The 25,171-nt window shown below is 46.2% G+C and overlaps 1 protein-coding gene across 4 annotated transcripts in view; it reads left to right on the top strand.

The window, feature by feature from the left end:
* Nucleotides 1-25,171, top strand: part of AP1S2 (adaptor related protein complex 1 subunit sigma 2) — a 148,193-nt gene that overhangs the window by 47,088 nt on the left and 75,934 nt on the right. For 2 of the 4 annotated variants that reach the window (XR_015299290.1, XR_015299291.1), the window contains exon 5: nucleotides 1,288-1,383. The exons of the other annotated variants lie outside the window; for them this stretch is intronic. The gene's annotated coding sequence lies outside the window, so the exon portion shown is untranslated. The remainder of the gene's footprint in view (nucleotides 1-1,287; nucleotides 1,384-25,171) is intronic. 4 annotated transcript variants of the gene reach the window in all.

Below are 25,171 nucleotides of genomic sequence, written 5' to 3' on the forward strand. Positions count from 1 at the left end.
CATTCAACGTGATGATTATAGTAAGTGATTTAGTGCACCACTTCATGTTGATTTCTGGTCCCACTCTTCATACTTGAAAAATTTCAAAAGATCCTTTAATATCAGACATCCCAATGCTCAAGAAGACCAACGCCAGATCCTGAAATCTAACTAGAGGCAATGATGATTGACCTCTCCCGGCATATGGAGACTCCGGTACTGCAAGATCAGAAGTGATTGAGCACTAGATGAAGGTGTAAGTGAAAGCCACTTAATATCTGAAGACCTGTCCAAGACTGATTATTCTACCAGCTTGACTCCCATCTACCCCAGGCCTGCAGTGCCGTCACAATGGCAATTAGTATGTTGACATCTTGCCCATGAAACAGGTTATTTCTGATAGTCCCTGTTCTCCAGAATAATACAAAATGTTTTGTGTGAAGGATGCATCGGTATGGAGATGTAGTATAAAATGGAAACTCAATATTTATAAGCGTGTAAAACGCCTGGTAATTCATTTAGTAGAATGTTATTAGTGTAGAACTTATTTTTTTTACTTCTTAGGAACATTATGCATATATCATATTTACATGGTCTGAGCAGAGAGTTTGCAAGGCAAAAGAAAGCGCTTGACATGAGTCTGAACTAGTAAGAGTTACATATTGAGCAATATCACTCTAAAGGGAATTACATGTAATTAAGCCATCAGAGTTGCTACAAAATGTACCTTTACGGATATGTGACACTATTGAGTTACAGAAGTGGTCATCAGGGGCATACGTTTGGCAACAAATCAGGGAGAACAGCCCACTACGTCATATATTTACTATCTATGCTACCAGAATTGGTCTTTCCCTGTCCTTAAATATACTGATTTACAACCACTTCTTGAAAAGGGAGCTCGCTTGGGACCAGTATCCTGAATCTGATAAGTTTGTGTGACCACAAGCATCAAATTTTGACATTTTATATAGGTTTGTGGCAAGCCTTCTGGCTTAGGTGAGAAGTATTATGTACATGTCAAGTCGGAGGTGTTCTGCAAATAAAAACTTCCAGCTTCATGTACTGTAACTCAAAATGTCTATTCGTAGTGTTTGTTAAAATGCTGTAAAATAAGAACTAGTGCTCCAGTGTGTTATTTTCCAAGGCGATGTGCTTCAAATAAGGAGTTGGTGAGAGCATTTGCTTTATGACTCAACCTATAAGGGATTATTCACAGTGTTGTTTTTCTCCTACATCTTCATAAACCTTCAACCATTAATCTTGTGTTAAATCCGTTATTTATGTTGCTTCATTTTGTGTTTGTAGAGCCAGAATGAAGACTGGGGAGGTTTGTCTGAGGATATCTTATGATTAAGAACATTCTAAGGCATAAACCAATTTGATCCCCCTTGAAAACTATTGGTAATTAAATCTACAATATTGGTGGCATGGGTGAGATGGGATGCTTTTCAGAAATCGATTGCACGGAAAATTACTTCTAAACTGCCTGATTGATGACTGGCTTTGGAAGGTGCGGGTGTTGGGGCTAACTATCTTGCAAGAGGTGCATGCAGCATTTCAAACGTGCTTTGGTGCTACCTAACTGATTTTCCTCATATGTCCACTAACCGCATCAATTTGTTGCCTCTTGTTGGGTTTTGGTGATTTCTTACTGCCCATGTTGCTTTGCTGAACAGGATGGTTTCAGGCCTGAAACCAATGTGCCAAGGACTATAAACTGGTTTATTTGTAATGTTGGTTGTGTATTTGAATATTTCCATCAATGTGTTTATCAGCAGAAATTAAGTGATCACTAACCAAAATTAGCCTTAAGGTATGGTGTTAGTTGTGCCACCATCTATTGTGGCTACTGCAAGACTGTATGGTCTCTGTGCAAGTGATTGCAATGTATTGAACAGAGTTTGAGCTGTTTTAAGAGAAAAAAACATTTGTGGCAGTGTGGTTAAAGGAGCACAGGTACGAGAATATTTTGTATGTACTTTTTTCAGACAGTTGCAGAATCCTTATTTTAGTAAGTGTATTAGAGATGCTTCAATATGTAATTGCAGTATATTTTAGAACTGATGGCTATTGATGTTTGCCTTGACCACAAAAATCCATGGTTCAACCTATGTTCCTATAATGACATATTTCTATAGACGTTTTAGTTTACAAAATACCAGGAAAAAAAATTAAAATTCACTAATAGTCATTGAATTCATACATTGTTTTACGTTTTTTTAACTTGGAAATGTTGCAGGGAAAAAAGTGTTCGATTTACTTATGTATGAATAGTTAAACAAATTGGCATGGCTTGAAATTCAATAGAGCATGCATTCAACTCTTTTAGAACCGTAGGGTAAAGCAGAAGGATTACGATCGAGTAAATGGTTGGCTATTTTTTTTAAAACAAACTTTTATTAAATGTAGAATGTGCAACAATATAATGTTAAACTAGTTTAACACTGGTGGCATTGAAATAGTTGGCTTTTCCTATTGTATGTTTCTTCCGTGTTTCCTTTTCATATTGAGAAACAAGAAAACCCATTCCAATTTAACATTGTTGAATTGGTCCAGGACTTGGAGAAGTTGCTTTTGGACTTCAGAACACTCATTTTGACGTAACAACCTTTGGATTTAAAACTGTGCACTGCAAACACCCTTTTACCGAAGATGGAAGAATGAGGGAGGGACATACCCTACCCTTCTAATTTGCAAAAATAAGTTGAGGCAAAACTAACCATGTATGAAAAAATATGCAGCAATCTGAGCCAGCATTTTCATCCTCTCCCTCAATTTTTTTTACATTTGTAAATTGAGGAAGAACTCTAGTGTTTTAATAATGCTCCTAAGCTTTGATCAAATGGGGACTCTGGGTTTAAGACCAATGTTTTCTAGTTCCAAGTTCAATAACTAACAGTCGGGGAAGAAATGTAAATCTTTCAGTTTCCCATCTGTTGCCGTCCATTTGCGGTCTCCTGCCTCAGTAATATCTGTATTTCTTTATTGTTTGTCCGTATCCCTTCCTTTCTTTACTCACTCTTTATTTTCGCCTTCTCCCTATTTTATTTTTTATATTTTCCATTTCTTACTTTGTGTCCTTCCTCTTCTTTCTCCGTCCCTCTATTACCTCTTCCTTGATTGCTTTCTTTACTAAGTCTGTTTCTCCCGTGATTGTCTATCTTTCTTCTTTCTGTTAATTCCTTATTCATTCCTTCCCTTTATTGGTCCTTCTTTATGACCCTGTCTTTTCTTTAAGCTGTTCTGATCTCTCCTCATTCCTTCCTGACTTTTTATTCATACATTCCTGTCTTCCCTCAGACTGTTTTCTGGTACTACTTTGTCCCTTCTTTCCTACCTTACCCTTCTTTATTCCCGCCTTCCCTCCTTTCATCATTTTTGTTTCTTTATCTCTTTGCCCCTTTCTCAACTTCTGTCCCTTCATGAATTTATTTATTTATAAAGTTTTATATAGCGCGAACTTGATCCCGAATGATATCAGAGCGCTTTACAATTTGAGGCAAAGGTAACAAATCAGAACATTAGTCTAACATGGGGAATCTAATGGGCATTGAATCAACTAGTACAAACATAACAGCTCAATATAACCTGAGTGCACGAGTAGGAATGGGCTATGCGATGGAGCATAGAGAGATAAGGGGAGTACATACAATAATCATATACAGAAATATGAATACATTCATTGTTTCCCCATACCTTCATCTCACCATTTCAGTCATTTACCACTGGTTGTCGTTCCTTTATTCATCCCATCCCTTGGTGGTGCCTCTTTCTGCCTTGCTTGATGCCCCTTTCCTTCTCTGCTGTGTCCTCTTCTTTCCCTGTTACCATTCACACAGTAGGACCAATTGGTAATGCACTCGAATCATCTTTAAAACATTTTTGACAAGCTGTTAATACTCCTACTGCAGAGAAGTGCATTTTCCTTTTAGTTTTTATAACCACATTTTTTATTGTGTTCAAGAAAAATAAAACATTGACTGTGTGATAAGAGCAAGTATCTGAACTTCCAAGGCATAAAGTGGTACAGAGATATTGTTTTATTCGTATCACATAAGAGAATTGTGTATTGTGAATATATATGGGTCAGAATTGTGGCCTAGCTAGAGTCTGAGATCGGGAGCCCTGGGTCTTTCTCCCACTACTGTTGCAGTTCTCCCAGGGGCAAATTGATATCCTCTCTTATTGCTTGGTAGGAGAGGGTGACCGCTCTAATCCTACCTGTCGTGGTGCACAGGTTTCAACTGCTTTGGTTAGTAGGGGGTTCCCGCAGTCTGGTTCGCCAGTGGCCTCTTATGGTTACTACTACTGCTCGATGGAGCAAGAATTATCCTGGAGATAGCTCCTGTTGCTCAGATAGCTCTTCAAATGGCATCAGGATTCCCTCTTGGTACAGGTCTCATATGCGGGTAATACCCCATTCCACCCAGTCACATATCCTCTCCAGTGTCCCTCAGGGCGGCCAGGCATTGCACTGGGGTGTCAGGCGAATAAGTCTGTGTGATCTAGCACACTCCAGCAGCGCTGCTAGGCTTGTCCTATAGTGCGTATTGCATCAGAGCACTCCGGAATAGGGCTTGTGGGGACCAGGAGGATTTGGGAGAGCAGAAAGAGGTCCGGCACACGCAATGGAAGAATCTATGGGGGATGCAAGCAAGAGTGAAGCCATTGTATGAACCACTGAATCTGGGCCGCCAGGTAATATGCTTTAAACCCTGATGCCGCTAGGCCACCATCTGATATTGGGCTCTTGCAGTTTGGCTAATGTCACTCTGCATCTCCCGCCCCTCAGATCAGCTCCACTAATAGTGTATCCATTTCAGCAAACATTTTATGGGATATAGAGCAGGCTTGGAAGCATCACCATCTTTGAGATCGCAATGCGACCCACGACTGACAGAGGAAGCATTCTCCAGAAACCTATGTTGGCCCGCCGTGCTCTAATTGCCGCACCTATGTTGACATCTTGCTTATTGTGATATATTTTGACGCCTAGTTATTTCATGCAGGAGCCCTCCCATGATAAACAAAGTGTGGGATAGGCATATTATAGATGGGGGGGGGGGGGAGGAAATGGGTGACTTCTGCCAGTTAATGCTGAGACTTGAGTGGACTCCAAAGCGCCTCAACAAATAAATCTCCCCCGGAAGGTCCACCTCTGTTTTTCAGAAAGAATAGTAGTTCTGCATCGAAAGTTATTTCATAAGAAGTACTGTGTCGGTCCAGCCTATGGTATTGATGCACATACTTGCTCCATGGCTAGTGGCTCAATCGCAGTGGCAAACAATAGAGGGGAAAGAGGGCATTCCTGCCTGGTGCCCTTACCCACTGTATATGTGTGAGATATCATCCCACCAGTGCAGACTCGTGCGGTAGGATTAGTATATAGTAATTTGGTCCATTGGGTGGATCCACCACCCAACCCCATTTTATCCATCACTCGATATAGATAGTCTCACCGGAGGCTATCAAATGCTTTCTCAGTATCGATCTCCACGCTTGTTACCATTCATCCCAGTCCGCACCGGGAGAACTTTAATCTGTGCTCTAGTCCTGTCAAAGGTTGACTATTGCAATAGCCTGTTAATCAGTGCCCAAGAAAGGGGTTTGGGTAGGTTGCAGCTGATACCGAATGCAGCCGCTAGGATGCTAACCGGTACCCTAAAGTTTCACTCCATATCCAATGTGGTGCGACAGCTCCACTGGCTGCCCGTAAGAAGCAGAACAAAGTTCAAGGCTCTCTGCATTGCATATACAGCAATTCACAACACAGGACCAGAATGTCTGAAGAAAGCTTTCTTGGCCAATAGATCTCTTCGTTCAGCGGAGGCCAATCTTCTGATCGTCCCCAGGACTAAGAGTATAAACTGGGGTGACAGAAGCTTCATAGTGGCTACATCTAAACTGTGGAACTCTCTTCCCCTGCAGATCAAGGTAAGTTCCACACTGCTACAATTCAGAAAACGAATAAAGACCTGTCTATTCAAAGAATAGGCATCGTCGGCACCGGCTTATCCTTTCAGTACATAGCGCCGAGACACCTACAGGTATTTGGGCGCTTTATAAATTGTTAATATAAATAATAAATAACCTCCTACGGTGGGTGTGTCTCCATGATCAACATTAATTGGCAGACATTTATAGCTGTATTGCAACCTGGTATGAAGCCACACTGATCAGTGTGAATAAGCATATGTGTGTGTGATAGAAGGCCAGTAGCCAATAGTTCAGGAATTCCTCAACAGACTCTTGATCCTGAGGAGGCGGAGGCATGTACAGGGCTTCATAGTAGTCTTTAAAGGTATTGTTAATAGCTACCTGTCCCTAGAGGGTTTTCCCAGTTGGCGAGTTAACATAGAGTATTGGGGAGCTCCTGGGTAAGGGACTGGCCAGCCACGCCAATAGTATGCCCACCCTGTCGGTTCGGCATGGCCCTAATCATATTTGCGATAATGGAAGCAGCGGAGCTTCTACTTGCAAGCTGCCAGACATTCTCACGCCTCCAAGAGTGGGTGCTTTGAGTCCTGTCACTTATGGCGGTACTTTTCCAGCTCCCGCACTGCACGCTCCTGCTCCTCTGTCAGATATCTGGGTGTGTCTAACGCCTACCACCTCAGATATGCATTTGCCCCATATAATGGTTTTAAACGCATCCCATTCTGTTAGGGCAAAATTTGTGTTGTGGGCAAAATAATGGGTGATAGCCTCACCTATTGTGTGTCGAAATACTGGATCCTCCAGGGTCTCCACTTTGAAACACCAATTAGGGATCAGTGGACGCTCCCTGTGCCAGTCTAATGTAATCATCATCAGTTTATGATGAGTTGAAGGGATTTTACATTTTGTAAACTATTATAGCCCGGTCACAGAAGACGCCTCGGGGCTAGTCAAAAATCAATGAACTCATGAGGGGGGACCCCGAGCAAATTATTATCGGGGGAGACTTTAATTATATACAGGATCTGAAGAAGGATACCACAAATAAAAACAAAAAACTACTGAAACCAAATACTAAAAGAATCTTCAAGGTTATTAGGCAAGACTACCAATTAGTAGATCCCTGGCGGAAAGCCAATACCTTTTTTTAATTTTTTTTAATTTAATTTATTTATTTATTTATTTTTGTTTGTTTTTTTGTTATACTTGCCATTCACATCCGTTATCAGACAGCATCCTAAATTGACTTCTTTTTAACATCGAAATCCCGCTTTGCCCTAAAGGCAGATATTGGGTTTAACCCCTTCTCTGACTACTCTTATATAGGGCTTGAGTTTGGTGAAGCGCAAAGGGAGCGATCCAGGTGGCAGATGGATCGCCTCCTTCTCTAAGATCAAAAATGGTTTGGTCATTTTAGAGAATGGATCGCGGAGTATTTCTTGATCAGTGAGGAGACGGCTTGACCCTTTGCGGTTGGGGGGGGGGGGGGGGGGTTTAAGGCCGCAGCTCGAGGACAGATTATTTCCTTCTCTGCAGCCCAGTAGAGAACTCAACGGGACAAAATTGCAGAACTGCAGGGAGAGGTGGAAAGGGCACAGGCTCAGAGGATCATGTCACGGCCACACCAATTGGACAATGCTAGAAAGGCCCGAAGAGACTTCTTTGTTTTAGAAGAGATTAGTATCTCCCGCTCCTACCAACAAAAAGTTTACGAGGATAGTCAGATGGTTGGCAAATTGCTATCCTGCTCTAACAAAACTAAACAAGAAGCAGCTTTTGTTTCAAAGGTAATTAACCCCAAGACCAGAGTAGAAGTAACAAATGGTTATGAGATTCCACAGATCTTTTTGGAAGATTTCCGGCAGCTCTACACTACTGAATATCTGGTGGGGGGAGGGACTATACAGGAGTACTTCGACAATGTAAATATATTTCTAGATGATCCGATTCTCCGATAGACCAGTTAAAGTCAGATTTAGAAAGCTCTAAGATTTTTGGTAGCCAATAAATCTACAGCTGGAGCCAAAGCGTGTGGAGAGGACGGGTTCCCTATAGAGTTTTATAAGGCTTTCTCAGAAGAATTGATTCCACCCTTGAAAAAACTGTTTAATTATATCAAAAATGGTGACCAGGTTGCCTCGTTTTTAAGGAGACAATTGTGGTCTGCTCTGTAAAAAGAAAAAAATATTAGAACCCGAAGGATGTCAAATCTTATAGGCCCATCAGCCTCCTTAATTCTGATTACAAGATTTTAATGAAGGTGTGGGTGCGGCGCTTTTTATGGGCTGCGTAGGAAACAATTCACAAAGACCAGGCTGGCTTTATAGCAGGAAGATCCATGGCAGCAAATACAGAATTTTTAATATAGGATTATTGTAACACCAACTCCATCCCGGCCTGCATCATGATGGTCGATGCGTAGAAAGCATTCAATCTGGTGAACTGGAACACTTTGTTTTTTGCCCTTGATAGATTTGATATCCCTTCCCAAGTCATTTTAATGCAGCAAAACATTTATAGGGCGCTCAGGCGGTAATTCATACGTAATAGACTGGTACAGTAAAAATTAACCAGGGGACAAGACCAGGATGCCCGCTCTCCCCACTGCTTTTTACTTTTTTTATAGAACCTTTAGCCATTAGAATGCGTGACAAAGCGGCAATTAAGGCCCCAATTGCGGGTATGGCCAAATTGAAACTTTTTGCGGACAATATCATTTTATATCTGAAGCCTAACCATCATAATTTGGAAATGGCGATGAGGGAATTTTGTAAATTCGAAATAATTGGGGGATATAAAATAAATCAAAACAAAACTGAAGTTCTCGTTTTCAATCATCGGTTTATGATAATATATTGTACGAGAGAGATACTCCTCATGTTGTACCTGTCCTTGTACGTCAGCACCTGTTGTGGAATGAGCGCCAAAGATATTGGTATCAATATCTGCCGCCTGCATAACTCAGCGGGCTATCGTCTTGGAGGACACTCACTTGTATGGATTTCTTAGTGCAATGAACGATTGGTTTTCACCCGGAGGACAGACCTCCATTGTCAAGTCTTCGTATGCTTTAAGGTGTTGTACCAGTCACTGTTTAAGGGGAGTCTGGGAACAATGGAAAGGAAAGTATTCGAGTATGGGATTGTGTAAATGGTACCTTATTTGATAAAAAATATAATCCTAAAAGCGAGACGTACATACCATACATATACAAAACTGAGAAATTAAAATGACCTAAATATAATACGACTGCAAATTATAAAACCACATTATCTTTCGGCATGTCAGTAGAGGTATTGAAAGAGGCTTACAGCAAACCGAACAGCATCCCCCTTTAATAAGGATAGAAGGCAAAAAGCTGTTCTATGCTGAACAAAGTAGTATCTTTTGAATGTAAAAGTTAACATTCTTCCTGTGCAAAATGACAATCATTTGCACTGAACAACATGGCAACAGAATAGCATTAAAACCAATTAATAATTTAAAGAAAAGATAAGTGTTGCTGCTAAAAACTCAAGACACTGAGTTGCAAGGTGACCCAAAAGATGAGAACAGTTTGATGGAAAAGCTGTCAATTGTCAATAATCGGTCTCGAGTCGTTGATCGCATTCCATAGTATTGTAGGGGCAGGACACACCGGTTTTACTGGGATAGTGCTTCATGGGTTTGCTGTTGTTTTAGTCACCTATGCCCGTTCCTCAAGGTTGATACCGGACCTGCAATTTGCTTGTTGAGTTTGCGATATATCCGATGAATAAAGATTGTGAGGCTTATGTTTAAACAGTGTTCTCTGGGTTCAATGCCACAATAATTGCCTGCCTACAGGACCGGACTACCAATCTGTTCCACTCCGTTTTAGTCTGCACTGAGCCAGCAATGCAGGGCAGAGGCATACAACATGCGCCAAGGACTCCACCAAGTCCCTGCAGCCCCTCCACTGTAGTTCATCTGATGTACGATGCCAAAGAGGTAAATGATTCAGGAAATGCCATTCCTCCAATCTAAGTGCCATAAACTGCAATTTTAAGTACAAGAGGTATGTGCAGGACAGGGATGATGGAAAAGAAGCCAGCTGGTAAGAGTTGATTTCGCCAAACGAAAGCATGCATGTGCAGTAAAGAGCTTTGTCGGTGTTATACGGATGTGCTTCTTGATGCTTGTTTTAAAGACTATATGACTAGGATTAAGGTTCCAGAGATCGCTTGCTGATAATTGCTGTAGGCATTCATGAAAGAACTGACTAAGGGACTTAGTTCTTCTACTCACTGTGAAAGTCGCCCCTTCCAGGGAAAAAATCCTGCCTGAGATGTCGAGGACTTTTACGCCCGAAACTCGCCTGCAGGACACCAGGCAAAATAACAGCCAAATTGGTAGAAATCACATTCCTGGACAAGAACCTGTTTGGTTGCCAGGATAAGAAAAGGTTAAGCACCAAATTGATGTCCGAAAGAGCAGAGTAGCTATGTTCTGGGGCATGCGAAAACCAAATCCCTCTGAGCAGTCTGCACACAAACTGGTGTTACTCTACTGGGGCCCCATCAGTGGGGGCATGGCCAGCTGAAATAGCAGAATGTATATAAGAAGGGTTCACCCAAAATGAGTCACTGGGACCTGGGTATTAATGGTACTGAGAAGAGGGGTCCCAGCAATGAAAAAATAACTATATATCATAAGTAACACAAAAATTTGTTACAATAAATTTACAAACATTGTTGTTTATTCACAATGTTGTCGTATTTAAATTGCCAACCACGTTTATAAATGTAATTCAAAAAGTATTCAAAGTGCCCCTGGAAAGGAGGGAAGTGGTAAGGTGAAGGGTAGTGATAAAGGATAGTGACATAAAACCGGCCAAGCGGCCTCACTGTACTATGTATTGTAAGTCAGACATAGACGTATACATCATTAATGCAGGAAATCCTTAGAGAAATATCATGCTCCACATAGTATACAAATTTTCATAATCATGGGGTAGAGCTGAAAAGTACACAGAGCTGTCAACGTTTCGACCCCTATATAGTAGCAGGTACTAATTATCTCCTTGCAGTGGGGTCTTCATTAGGACGGGGAGGACGGGGCAAAGAACCAAATGGTTGCTTGTCTTGGGAGAGGATGGTGAAAGGGGTATTATGCCCAAGCGTGGAACTTCAATACATGAATGGGTAAAGACGTATGAAACCTTGAATTTGGATATTGATAGTGGAGAAGTTCAGAGTCCGCCCGTAGGTCGGGCTAATCAGCGGAGAGAAAACCGCTGCTACCAAAGTCGTCATCAATTCGGTACAACCTCAGGAATTAACAGGAATGAGTCTGTCTGCAAAGCAGCGCGCGGTCAGCTGAAATAGCAGAGCGGAAAACATTAATGGAGGGATGTGCCACCCCTTCCTCTGCCCATTCAGCCAGGAAATTAAGAACTTGCACTACATTGAAGCCCACAGGCTCAATCTCCTTTTGCAAACGCCAAGAAACACACCTGGTCTAGGAGGAGCGATTACAGCTATGCAATACTGTCTGCCCAGGCCCTGGAAAGTAACGACACAGAATGTCCCGAAATGCCTGGGAGCGACCAGAATTGCCTGAAAACTGCCAAATGCAAAAAGAACAATTGATGAACAGAATGCAGAACAATGTCATACATTCACCCCAGTACAGAGATCTGGGCCTTAATCCATCGTTTTTTGCTCAACGTGTCATTCCAGTTTGGACCCAGCTATATGCAAATCAGTCTTGACCCTGTGCCCCAGGGGAAAAGTCCAGTCCGAACTGCCAGGCCAGGTCCTGCCTGGACTGGAAACCAGCATCCTAGGACCGGTTTCGGGCTTTCAGCCCTCACCAGCCAGGATAGCTTGATTCCAGTGGCATGGAGAGCACGGGACCCAAGTCTAGCATACCCGTCCCACTCTTGGTGACCAATGCAAAAAGAATAAATTGATGGACAGAATTGGCAGTTCGGGCTGGACTGTTCCCATGAGGCACAGGGTCAAGACTGATTTGCATATGGCCAGGTCTAAACTGGGTTGGCATGGTGAGCAAAAGAATGATGGATTTAACCCAGATCACTTGACTTGGGGTGAATGATTTGATTTTGAAAACTGCCAAGCCATGAGGTTGAGCAACCCTTCTTGTACCAAGGGGTTTGGGCATAGGTCCATGCTCAGATTCTCCAGGCAGAAATATCAAAAGCTCTTTACCAGGCCCTTAGATTTTTTTTCCCGCCCATGTGATTGATACCGACAAAATATTGTCTATCTTTAGAAGGGCGCAGAACTGGAACCAGTCTTTCGTCCAGCATTGGTGGCGAACGACCCTGCCATGAGCTGTAAACAGTTTATATGTAATGTCTGTTCTTGTGTAGAACAGATTTTCTTCTGTGGAGAATTCACCACACCTTTTTCCTCAAGTGGAACGGCTGGCTTCGGATTTGATAACCAAGTCTTGGGTGGACCTGAAAATTGCTCTGCCGTTCCAAGCCTCCATGTGGGTTAGCCACTTCTCTGGCCTCGTCGGATAACTGTGCAACCTGAGAATGTTAGGCCATCTCCTGAGATGGTAAGCCTTGAGACGCTGCATTGCTCAGTAATGCAGAGGGCCCAGAAAGATGGCCTGAATTGAAGATGATACGAGGCCTACTAAGCAGGCACTCTGCCTGAGGGACGTGTGTGAATTGCCAAGGTTTGGCAAAGCTTGTGCCTTATTTTCACCATCTTCCAAGATGGAAGGCTCGGGGAGGAAGAGAGGAATTCTATGACCAAACCTAAGAAGGTTGCCCATTGGACCAGGGTAAGAAGCTATTGCCTCTCGATGACAGAACCTAGGCCCTGCAATAGGTTCACTACTGTCTGAGGCTGTAGGTGTTAACTGATGGGCACATTGGGCTCGGAAGAGCAGATCGTCCAGGTAGACAATCATCCAAATGCCCTGCGCTCTCAGGAACTCCACTGCCAGCTTGAGAACCTTGGTGAATAAGCAGGGGGCCGACGATGGCCCAAACGGGAAGGGTGGTGACCTTGAATACTTGGTTGTGCCTCTTGAATTTCAGGATCTGGCGGTGAGGGACAAACACTGGAATCATGAGGTAGGTGTCCTTCAAATTTAGCCTGATCATCCAAAGGACGGAGGACGTTACTGAGCAGGGGAACGCCGTCCATCTTGAAGTGGTTGTAAACCAACGAATTGTTTAATTTCTTCAGATTGATCACCAGTCTCCGACCCCCATCAGTCTTGTCGACTAGAAAGAGATTGCTTAAAAACCCAGAGGGCGGTTCCTCCGTTATACAAATAGTCCCTTTTTTGAGGTGGGCTGCCCCTCCTTGTTGAAGAGGCCTGCATCTTGACTGGAGAAAAAGATGGGCCGGGGCTATACTCTTTGAGGAGGGCTGCCGTGAAACTCTACATAAAACCCCCTCTATTGTTTGTAACACCCAAATATCTTTGGTGATATCTACCCTTGTCGAAAGAAAGTGAGGCAGGTGAGCCCCCCCTACCACCCCCAACACCTGTATCTGAGCTGAAGGTAAAACACTCCCCGTTGCCAAAGGAACCGCTGGATTGCCCTCTCTAGCTTCAACAACCACAGAACATCTATCCTCTTGTTGTGTAGAATGTGTTGAAACGTGGGTTACTTTAACACTGTCCACTCCTGGAGCCTTGTCCCCTGGGGGGGTTAGGGTAGGAGCGACGTACGGTCGCGGTGGGGGGTGAACACTCTCCTGCTATTGGGTTGGGCCTTATCTAGCGACATGAATGTCACCACGAACTGATTGAGTTCTTTGACGAAAGGTTCCCCGACTAGACCCCTTTTGCAACCACTTCAGCCTCTAAGGAAGCAAGGTCTCCAAACTTTGAATTCGACTTTAATTAGTAAGGAGCAGCGCCGGTCAGTGGACAGTGCACAGTTAGAGTTTCCGACGAAGATGATGGTGCACTGAGCCCAGCCCGATAGGACTGCTGGGGATATAAGAGAACCTGAAGACTTGGCCTCCTCTGCCATATTGAGAATTTTGGTGAGGGCCCAACATCGTCAAGGAGTTTGTCTTGGCAAGAACACCTAGACCTGTCTATATCCTTTTTGCGGTCCTTGACAATCTTTGACCCGAACGTGGCCATCTTGGTGTCCGTATTAGGTTTGCATAGTGCAGGCTTTCCGCTCTTAGGCGATTGCGGGCGTCCATCTCAATCGGCTTTCTGAGATGCCCCTGTTAGACCTGTCAGCCCTAGGATGGTCTTACCCCGTTTTTTTGTTGTCCTTTTCGCCTTATTTTTACCACCATCTTTTGTTGGACCTAGGTCTCTGGACGCCTTACCACTGCCACACCGTGCTGAGGTGCAGGTGCTCTCCCAACAACATGGCTGCCACAGGCCGCTGCTACCAGGGAGTGGCCATTGAATACACGCACTAGAAGTTAGGAGCAGGCTGGGACATCCTGATACAGTATCTCTGCCATCCCGCATTTTTGTTCCATAGCCTAACATGTGAAAGCTCCTGGAACCTTCCAGCCATAGGAGAGGTTATGCTTTGCCGCCTTTAGAGGAGGGTCACCTGACCTAGGGGTATAAGAGGAAAGGAGGAAAACTGAACTAGTCAGAACCTCTGCCGGAGTATAGGCGGTTAGGCCTAGGGGAGGAACCTACACTACTGGGACTGACTGAGCTTAGGCCCTGCTGTTCCTAAGTTAGTTAGGGACTCTGCCAGCCTGCTGATCTAGCCCAGTGAGGTGGAACCCAGGGAACCATCTCCAGTGTTCTGCAGGGAACCATCCTGCCTCTGAAACCTGCCAACTCAACCCCCTTTTTCCCCAAGAACCTCCAACTGAACGCTGCCATCCCCCCCCCCAACCCCCCCCCCCCCCCCCCCCCCCCCCCCCCCCCCAGAGAGGCGCTGTGCCATTAAGCGCTGTCGGGAAGAAGTGGACTGCCTGCTGTGAGCACTGCTGGGGGATCAACCAGGTAATCAGCGCTGTACCACCTGGGCACTTTATTGATAGGACTGTGCTGCTGTATCCCTGAAGCACTGTGCTCCTTAACCTGTGCCCCCTGCGCTGTGCTCCTAAAGCGCTGAGTGTGACTTGGAAGAACTGTCTGCCTCCTAAGCGCTGTGACTGACTCCTAAGCGCTGTGCCCCCAAGCGCGGTGCAGGCCCAGAACTATCACCTGCTGCTGGGGCCTCTAAGCGCTACTTGGTAAACTCGCCGCCGCAGCCCAGGAATTGGTTGCATTGCTGCTGGGCCCCTGCCTGCTGCTGTTCGATAAGCGCTGGGGTAGCGCCATAACACTGCCCCAGTATCTGCTCTCTGGCGCTGTGTCCTTAAAGTGCTCACCTGCTCAGGATCACCGCTGCGGCCTGGGCGCTGTGAGACCCGAAGCGCTGCCTGCGCCTCCACGTGTATGAGCTGGTGTTGGGCGCTGCTACGGATTGCGCCTTGGGGCCTGAAAGTCACCGCCGCGGCCCCAGCGCATAGTGAGAGAAGTACCAGCTGCTGCCTGAGTCACCGCTGCGGCCCCCGAAGCCTGGAGAGGGCCGCCGCGGTATTGAAGAGGCGCGCACCGGGCCTACGAAGCCAAAGCAGCCGTCGTCACGTGACGGGGGCGTCTGCCACATCATCGGCCGCGCCCCCTTTGCTGCCGCGCAGCCATTGGCCTTTGCAGCCGCGACCCCAGCAGTCTGCGCTGTGGTTGGTGGTTGCGCGGGCGCCTCCTGAGGGCCGTGCCTGATTGGTCCCCGGGCTGGAGGAAGTGGCAGGAGGCCCGGGACCGGCTCGAGACACCGGTGAGGGGGCTCCAGGTGAGAGAGAGCCCCCTGATCTGAAATGGACGGAGCGAGGGCCTCCCGGAGGCCAAGACAAAGGTAAACCCCCCTGGGGGAGGGCGAGAGTCCGCAGAGACAGCAGGGGCTGCTGAGGAGCCTTGTGGAATTAAAGAGACGGCCCCGTGCCTGCCCCTTCCCTTCAGGCGTCTGCAGTTGGGCCCCGTAGGCCCTAGTTAACCCTGCGATGTCCCGGTGGGCCTTGAAGGCCTAGAGTGGTGGTGGAGTAAAGTCCTCTAAGCTAGGCCCCAGAACTGCTCTGAGTATTGTTGTAATGTGCCAAAGTTAACCCCTTGCCAGGGGACTGTTCCTTTCAGCGTGCCCCTGTGGAGGAAACAATGTGTATGTTTCTGGTACGCCATTTATGCATATGTGGAGTTATTTCAAGATCCCCAGGCACAAGACATGTTTTATGTTGAAACCAGTCCTATGAAATGCTACCTTTAATGAACCTGCTTATGAGGAAAGTGATTGCCTAGACTGACCCTAATTAATAGCGAGATATTTGCATTGAATTAGCATTTGAAGGATGTTGACCCCTTGTGCCTGATATGAGTTACTTACCTGCACTAAGAAGTCTAGATAAAGAGTCTTGAGTTAAACAACCATCTGGTGTGGTGTCATTTTATTGTGTGTGCCTTCTTGAGTCCGTGTCGGTGTGAGTGTGTGCTGCACTTCTGCTTTACACATTGCCCTCGGGTGGCTACCTGCCTCACGCCAAGCTACCATGGTGGAATTGGTGACCCCAGTTCTAACAGCCCCTGACATATTTTTCTACCTTGTCGGCTGGAACCCAATCCACTGAACTGGGATGAACAATATTGTGAGGATCCCGAGACATCCGTGTTTGCTGGGGTAGCGTCTGTGGCCAGTAACCAGAGTCTAGAGTGGCCTGCTTCCTCATCAGAATCCCCTGTGGAATCTTTGGTTTCCTGCTGGTCAGGACGTTCTGGGGGAGAAAGGTCGGGGGGAGTTGATGGGGTTTCTGGAGTTGTCTCTTTGGAGGTGGGGGAAACCTCTCCTAGGAATGCCTGTTTGAGGCGTGCAAATGCGTCCACATCCACCCTGAGTCACATTTCCTTTTTGGGAGGGTGGAAACCCCTGACTGGGGTGTGGTGGTGCTTCGTAGGCTCCTGGGTAGTGGGCTTAGCAATTTTTCTGCACACCCGTGTAAATTGTTCTGACAGGCGCTGCTCTAGGAACCTCAAGACCTCACATAGGGCCATGTGGAGAGTCAACTTCCTGGAAAAAATCCTCATCCAATTGGAGCTATGCTAGGGGGGTGTCCTCCACATATTGGTCCTTACAGGATTGCATAGTTTGATAGTGCAGCGCTAACGTGGTAGAAATTAAATGGGGGGGGGGCCCTTGGGAAGGAAATGACAGACCCTAACCAGGCTTGGGCGCCTAGTTGAGCAGTACGCGCAAAGCGTGTAGGTTTTTGGCTGGGAGGGAGCCCAGACTATTTGTGGGTGGGCCAAGGGCTCACAGTTTAATGGGCTTAGAACAAGATCGTTTTTCTTTCCAGCCAACGTGCAGATAACTTTTCTGTTCAGTTCTTGGCAGCATTGTGACGTCCATAGCGATCTGCAGAAAAGTGCTCCTTCCATGGCTATGGTGTGATTGCAACTAATATTCCACACATCATCATGAATATCCAAATTACACTGGAAACCTTTAGGCTTGGTTTCACCTTGGTACATACACAGAATTTGTTAGAAACTGCCTATAAACATCTGTTTTGCCTCTAGTTTCATTAGACAATGCTTCTAAATTGGTTTGTTCATATAAACAGGATATTGTTCTTTGTTGCGTTGATTTTATTTTCCTTGTGTTAAAAACAAAGTTCCTGTAAGCTTGCTTTCTGTTCCATTTTTCGAATGATATTTATCCTGACAAGTGATATTAATATGGCGGTTGCATTCTTGCCAATCTCAGATCAGTATGACTGCTTCAGACAAATGTAAAATGTGCTTGGCAGCTCTGCTGAGTTTGTAATAAATGTTAAGTTGGTAATGACAGATTGTGTACATCCACGATCCAAATTGTTTCATATTTCATGGCTGTGCAGTATTTTTGTGTAGTGCCATTAAAAATATTTTGGGACTGACACGCTTTCAGATCGAAATTCTTGATGTCTTGATTATTTACTGTATTGACCATTAAAGGTAAACCTTTATTGCTTTAATGTAGACCTTTTTGTAAGCATTCTAGAAAACCTACAGGAGTGCCATATTGCATATGCATAGCCTACTAAATGACAGGTGGTCCTACATTTTCCCATACTTACTCTGTGCGGGCACTCCTTTGACCAGTTATCACTGTGACCACCAGTAGACCGTGTGTGAAATGCAGGTTTTGCGTCCCACACTATCTTGTAATAAATATTTATTCTACCCGTCTATAAGCACAGATAATCATATAATATTCTTTTAGATTGTCAGTTAACTTGTTAAAAAACTTTTTTATTGTTCAACATGAAACTACAGCGTTACATTTGGTACTTTTAATGTTGCATTTTGGTCCTTACCCAACATACAGTTCAGCAGATCTGCAACAAGGCACACATCTTAAATTGTGGTTAAATTGAGAAAATAATAATGACTATCTTCCCCCTTGAACTCTGCTACCTTATTAGCAGCTGTTACTTGAAGTGTCCCTCTCCCAGCACCCTCAAAGCCACACCTTTCCTACCCTCCCTCTCTTACAAACCAGGTAGAGAATCAGAATTTGCCAAGCAGAGTGAGGGTAAGTTCCAATTCTATTAAGGACACGGCGGCGAGGATTATGCTTATCTCTCTTCGCTTTTATTACAATCCAAAAACCAAGAAGCCAGAAATATATATTCAACACATTATCAAAACATCAAAAACTACAACTCCCTACAACCGGGTAGGAATGTAAGTCCATAGTCCTTCCACCATTTCCAGTATTCTCGGTACATAGTCACATGTTTGTCGTCCTCAGTCCTCCTTACTTTGTCTTCCTTCCTTCCTTCCTTCCTTCTTCCTCCATCAACATCATCATCCCTGTTTCGACCCATCATTTCCTGGAAGAACAATGATAGTCAGGGTATAGAGAACCTCTAAGAACTGCAAAATACCACAAGATCGACAGCATAGAACTGAGGCTGAACACAGAACATCTTAGCAAACCACCAAGAAGTGATTACTTACTACAATACGGGTGGGTTTGCACCATCGTTCCCCGGGCTGGATAATCCTCGCCTCCGTTTCCTTAATAGAATTGGAACTTACCCTCACTCTGCTTGGCAAATTCCGATTCTATGTCAGGAGCGGAGGCTTCAGATTATGCTAGTTTAAAGCTTACTTACTACGAACTGAGCCACATCCAGGACCGGTTTAAAATAAAACCTTTTGAACATAGTCAGACAACCAATCCGCTGCTCGCATCAAGTCCTCCAGGCGTGCTCCCAGCCCTAACGCCTTGGAGGCCATAGCTCCTCTAGTTGAATGAGCATCAAACTGCTTTGTGTCAATGCCCGCTTCTTGCATGACCCAACGCACCCATCTAACGATTGTAGGAGAAGACACAGCCTTGTGTGGTTTTCTGAGTGCTATCAAGAGCTTTTGTTTGCCCGGAGGGCGGAATTCCAGGGTCAAGTCCTCATATGCCTTGAGGCAATCTACCACGCATAGTTTTGGGGTATCACGAAAAGCCGGATACGACACTGTCTGGGTATGTGACTTGGTTTGCGCCCTATTGTAAAAACTACCCCTTCCGCCAAAAAAGTTCTTGCCGAAATGTCCAATGATCGGACATCAGAAACTCTCCTACATGAGACTAAACATAGCAGCATAGCCAACTTAGAAGACAGTTCCTTTAACGAAAGATATTTATTGGGCTGCCAAGACAAAAACCGATTCAGAACTAAGTTAACGCCCCAAAGGACTGAATATTGAGGTTCCGGAGGCAAAGACAACCAGATACCGCGCAAGAGCCTGCACACTAAAGGGTGTTCCCATCTAGCGGAACATGACCCGCGGAAATCGCCGACCGAATCGCATTTATTAAGCGATACGCCAGCCCGTCAGCCACTAAATCTGCTAGAAAATTCAAGATATGAACGACACCCGCGACCACGGGATCCAAATCCCTTCGAAGACACCAACGAACCCATCTTGTCCAAGCGGACCTATAACATTTTGTAGTACTATCTGACCAAGCTTTTGACAAGAGGATTGCAGCCGGCAGCGACCAACGTTACCTGAAAGCCATCACACCATGAGGAGCTGTGTGACTAGATGGTGCGGCATCCCGTCCGGATTCCGAAGCAGGTGAGAACACTGGGAACTGGAAACCAAACTTGAGACGTCCAACAACGTGTTACCAGGATCACCTTCGCCCCTTGACGGCGGATCTGGGCCACTGTTCTCGTTCTCATGGAAAATGGAGTAAACACATACCTGCTCTCCGTGGTCCAGTCCTGAAGGAAGGCATCCGTGGCAACCGCCATCGGATCTGGTCTCCAACTGAAGAACCGGGTAACCTGATTGTCCAGGCGGGAGGCAAAGAGGTCCACCGAGAACGGACCCCATAAAGACTGTTTCATTGGAAGATTCGGGTATCCAACTTCCAGATACTGGAATCGTAAAGGTTCCTAGAGTGCCAATCCGCAACTTGATTGCTCCGGCCCGGAAGGTATTCCGCTGTGACAGAGTTGTGGTGATCCAGACCAAAACCCCCAAAATCTTTTGCCAAATTCGCCAACGCCCGGGAGCGGGAACCTCTCAATCGATTGACGTAATGGACACGCCGTATTTTCAGAAGAACACAGAACTGCACTCTGTCTTTGGTCAACAGTTCTAGACAATTGATGTGAGGGTTCTGCTCGTCTACAGACCACACTCCTCCGGTAGATAGGTCCCCGCACTGCGCGCCCCAGCCTGACCTGCTGGCGTCAGATTCTATGATGAGGTCCGGAACCGAGCCGAAAATCGCTCGCCTGTTCCAAGCTTCCATGTGGGACAGCCACCATGTTATCTCTTCCCCGGCTTCCGCCGAGAGGGGAACTATATGGTCGTAAGATTTCCCCCTCCTCAGATGACACGCCTTGAGGCGTTTGAGCGCCCAATAGTGTAGGGGCCCCAGAAAGATCGCCTGAATCGTCGAGGAAAGAAGGCCCACCACTGGCTAGATGTCGTAAGGCAATGTGAGGTTTGGAAATCGTTTGGAGCCACTCGTGACGACTCTTCGCCATTTTCCTGGACCGGAGACTCCGAGTTGCTTGAACTGAGTCTATCACAAACCCAAGAAAGGTTACCTTTTGAGAAGGCTGAAGAACCAATTTGGCTTTGTTGATCACGAACCCCAAGCCCTGCAAAAGAGATACCGTCAGCTGGAGCTGGGTGGCAAGGGTCCCAGGGCACTCTGCCATGAGGAGCAGATCGTCCAAGTACACGATGATGCGAATGCCCTGAGCGTGGAGGAACTCCACCGCCGGATGAAGCACCTTGGTGAAGCACCATGGTGCTGAAGAAAAACCGAATGGAAGGGCGGTGAACTTGAACACCAGACCCTTCCAGCAGAACTGCAGAAACCGTTGATGCGGCGGATGGATGGGAACCACCAGATAGGCATCCTTCAAGTCCAGGTGCACCATCCACTTGGACGTCTCGGAGCAGATGGATTCCTCCATCTTAAAATGGCGATAAACTAACCAGCCGCTGAAGTCTGTGGTCGATAACTGGACGCCGGCCACTGTCTGCCTTGTCTACCAAAAAAATGTTGCTGAGGAAACCGTGGGTATGTAGCTTTGATCGGCAACTGAGCATCGAGGGCGCTGAAAGAAATCGACCGAGGAGGAACCTCCTGCTGAGGGCCCTCATGAAACTCTATATGAAAACCTTGAATGGTCTGGAGAACCCATGCGTCTGAAGTAATGACCGCCCAAGCGCCCCGAAAGGCAGCTAGTCGACCCCCAATGCGAACCTGTGATGCTGGAAGCACACTTACCATTGGAATTACTTCCAGCGTTGGCTTTGAAGCCCCCGCGTCCTCTGAAGCGCTGTCCTCGACTCGGATAGAAGTTGGTATAGTTTGCGGTGGTGTTATATTGTCCGCGAACAGAGCCTTGTCCCCTTGAGGAGTTTTGTTGGAATCAGCGGCCGGGCAAGCGGCCCCTGCCTTGCCCGGCCCTGCGGAAAACCCGCTGATTTAAAGACCTTCTTGATACTGGACTGGGCCTTGTCTAGCGAAGTGAAAGTTGTGACAAACTTCCCTAATTCCTTAACAAAGGGGTCGCCAAAGAGGCCCCCTGCTCCCAAGTCAGAGGAGGCCAAATCACCTAGCTTAGGGTCTAGTTTAATCAAAAGTGGGCGGCGGCACTCGGTGGACAGAGCACAATTAGCGTTGCTCATGAAAATAATAGCACGCTGGGCCCAATTAGAAAGAACTTCAGGGGAATGGGGGACTCCAAGACTTTTGCCTCTTCCACCATGTACAGTATTTTTGTCATTGGGTAGATGGCGTCAAGAACTTTATCTTGACCGGATCGCCAGGACCGGTCAATGCCTTTCCTGGGATCCTTCATGTATTTTGCCATAAAAGAGGCCATCTTGGGATCCAGCTCCAGCGTGAAAGCAATTTTATCCTCCCAACGAGGGCCTAGGGCAGTCCGCCGGCAGACACCCTCGGGCCTCCTTTTCAAGGGGCTTCTTGAGCCTGCCAGCCACAAACCTGGCCACCTTATTGCCGGGGACCCAAGACGCCAAGCAAGGGTGCATAATTTCACTGGGATTGAGCATGTCGGAATCTTCCTCACTGTAGAGGTGGTGGTTGAAGGGGCCGCCGACGGAAGCCAAGGCCGTGAAGACCCCGCCTCGTCGTCTGGATCCCCGTGCGTGTCATCATTGTCTGTCGCAGGGGACGGGGGCTCCAGGGGTTCCTGGGGGTCTCCGCAGGTGGAGGTGGGGGAGCAGAAGGCGCCACTGAAGCCAAGAAAGCTGACTTAGGGGGCACAACAGCATCCCCATCCACTCCTTTGGGTCGATGCTTCTTGGTTGGTGGAGGATTCTCCCCAGGCTGCTGGTTGGAATCCGCGGAGGGCTCTTCACGTGCTGCCGCTAATTTCGCACACTCCTGAGCTATTCTCTCAGAGAGGCGTTGCTCCATAGGGCCAACCACCTCATTAACAACTCTGTAGATTAAGGTGTCAACCGCATCGAAAAAATCATCGTCCCAGGGAAGACATTCCTGGACCTCCTCCTCCTATTACTCCGTATGACCTTCCATAGCTAGTGGGAAAACAACCCCCAATCAAAACACCAAGTTAGCATTAGGGATAAGTAACTGTATGGGGGATACAGACCTGGAATCACTCATGTATGGAAATAGGTGCTGAGCACCGAGATTCAATGTGGGGGGAAGCCCAACAAATCAGAGGCAGGCTGAAAGGCTGTGCTAGTTTGGGTAACCCCAAGGGTCACAATAGGAGCTGCACTGCCCCCCAAACGCGCTACATCCCTCAAGAAAACTGACCGGGCTTCCTGCCTCCCAGCACGTATAACGCAGAATGCGTGAGAAATGAGGGGCGGGATCGCGCGCTGTCACCTGAAGCGGGAAGCTGTGCACTGCAACGCTCGTTTGAGCGCGTCAACCAAAACTGGTTAAAACCCTGAATACGGACCCCCGCCGGGGCGTAGTAACAGTTGAAAATTGCGGGAAATACTACCCGTTGAACCGGACGTCCCAGTGAGGCAAGCAGGTACGAGGCTATCAATGCCTCCCTCTCGCCGCACACCTCCTCTGTGAGGAGCGGCGCCGCAAGAGCAACAAGAGGGCAGAGTCCCTCTAGCGGGCTTTAACACCTTAGCTGCGTGTAAACATCCCTCCCCAGTGCTGCCCTGTCCATTGGAACCAGTGCTGAATGGACGTCCAATGGTCGTGCGCAGCACTGGGGAGGTAGCGCTGCTGACGACCGTTGGCCGTCAGCAGCACTTAAGGGGTTAAAGGCACCGCACCAGCAGGGGTCCGGCCGCGTAAGGAGCGGAGAAAACGCTTCCGCGGCAGAAAAGGGAACCTGCAAACAAGGAAGTAAAAGCTGCGCATCGCGTAGCGATGCACAATCCAGAAAAAACAATTCAATATCAATTTAAGCATCAATGGCATAAATTCAGGAGAACAGAAAAACTACTTAACTGGCTACGAAGCAGCGAAGAAAGAGGAGGAGGAGGAGGAGAGACAAACATGGGACTATGTACAGAGAATACTGGAAATAGTGGAAGGACTATGGACTTACATTCCTCTCTGATTGTAGGGAGTTGTCGTTTTTGATTGTTTGATGATGCGTTGATATCTTTCTGTCTGCTTGGCTTTTAGATTGTAATAAAAGTGAAGAGAGATGAGCATAATCTGAAGCCTCCGGTCCTGACCTAGAATCTCCTCAACAAGCCTGTTTTTGTCACACCTGCCTCCCTCCATTGTATGGTTCATACTACTTCAGTAAGACTCCTTTTGAACAACATAAACTTCAAAACTATTCGGTGCAGAGTTCATGCATACCATCAGGATATGTTGACCTTAGTCCTGGCTAGCTCTCAGTGCACCATCTGGACCCAAAAACCCTACAAGGTACCGGATGGCTTTTGCAACCTCAGAACATGACAACCCTGACTCTCTAAGGAAATTGTGGAAACGGATCTAACCCTTTCGTAAGTAACTTAGGAATGCCCAAAGGGAAACACAAGAATTACTCAAATTGCCATTTCAAGTATTTATTGAAGCAATAAGATTAATGTGTAAAATACATGTGTTGCAGTGATTAATAGAAGGAAGGAAAACCGAGTGATCAGCATTACTAGAATGGTTAAGAAACTAAACAGTTCGACCATGGTGCTGTAATATTCATTATATGAATACATATAATTTATACTGGAAGATGCTGGCTCTCTATATAGTGTAGTAAAATGAAGCACTCTGCAGAATGTCCAGTGAGATCCAGATCGGTATACAGAGGCAAAAGTATTTAATACTAACTCTATTTGTGGTAGTGTGCGCGAGCAGTTGGGCTTTTCAGCGGGTAGTGCTAAGCATTTGTTGTACTCGGAGGCAGTAAATGAGACACACATTCGATAAGTTTGAGTCCAATTTGTAAAAACAGACTTTTTATATAATTTTTAAGACCAAGATCTTCATTCACAGGTAAGTACTTTTTTAGTTATGAATTTTCAAAGTTTGGAAAATAACTCAATGAAAGTCTGTGGAGAAACACATTGTATATGAAATTGTACAGTCTGTTCTAGGGTTTCACCTTCAAGGTTTAGGGTAGCAACAGGCCAGGGTCCAATGTTATTTTAGCGGATCGTCAGAAGCGTCCCGGATTCAGCAGGTTGCTGAGGTCGTTGGTAGCTGGTGCACTACAAAGCAGGGGGCCATCTAAAAACAGGCTGCACAGGGGGACTTGCGGGTAAGTCTGGGGACCTCAAACGA

Source organism: Lissotriton vulgaris, chromosome 8 (genome assembly GCF_964263255.1).
Source record: "Lissotriton vulgaris chromosome 8, aLisVul1.2, whole genome shotgun sequence".
Classification (NCBI taxonomy): Eukaryota; Metazoa; Chordata; class Amphibia; order Caudata; family Salamandridae; genus Lissotriton; species Lissotriton vulgaris.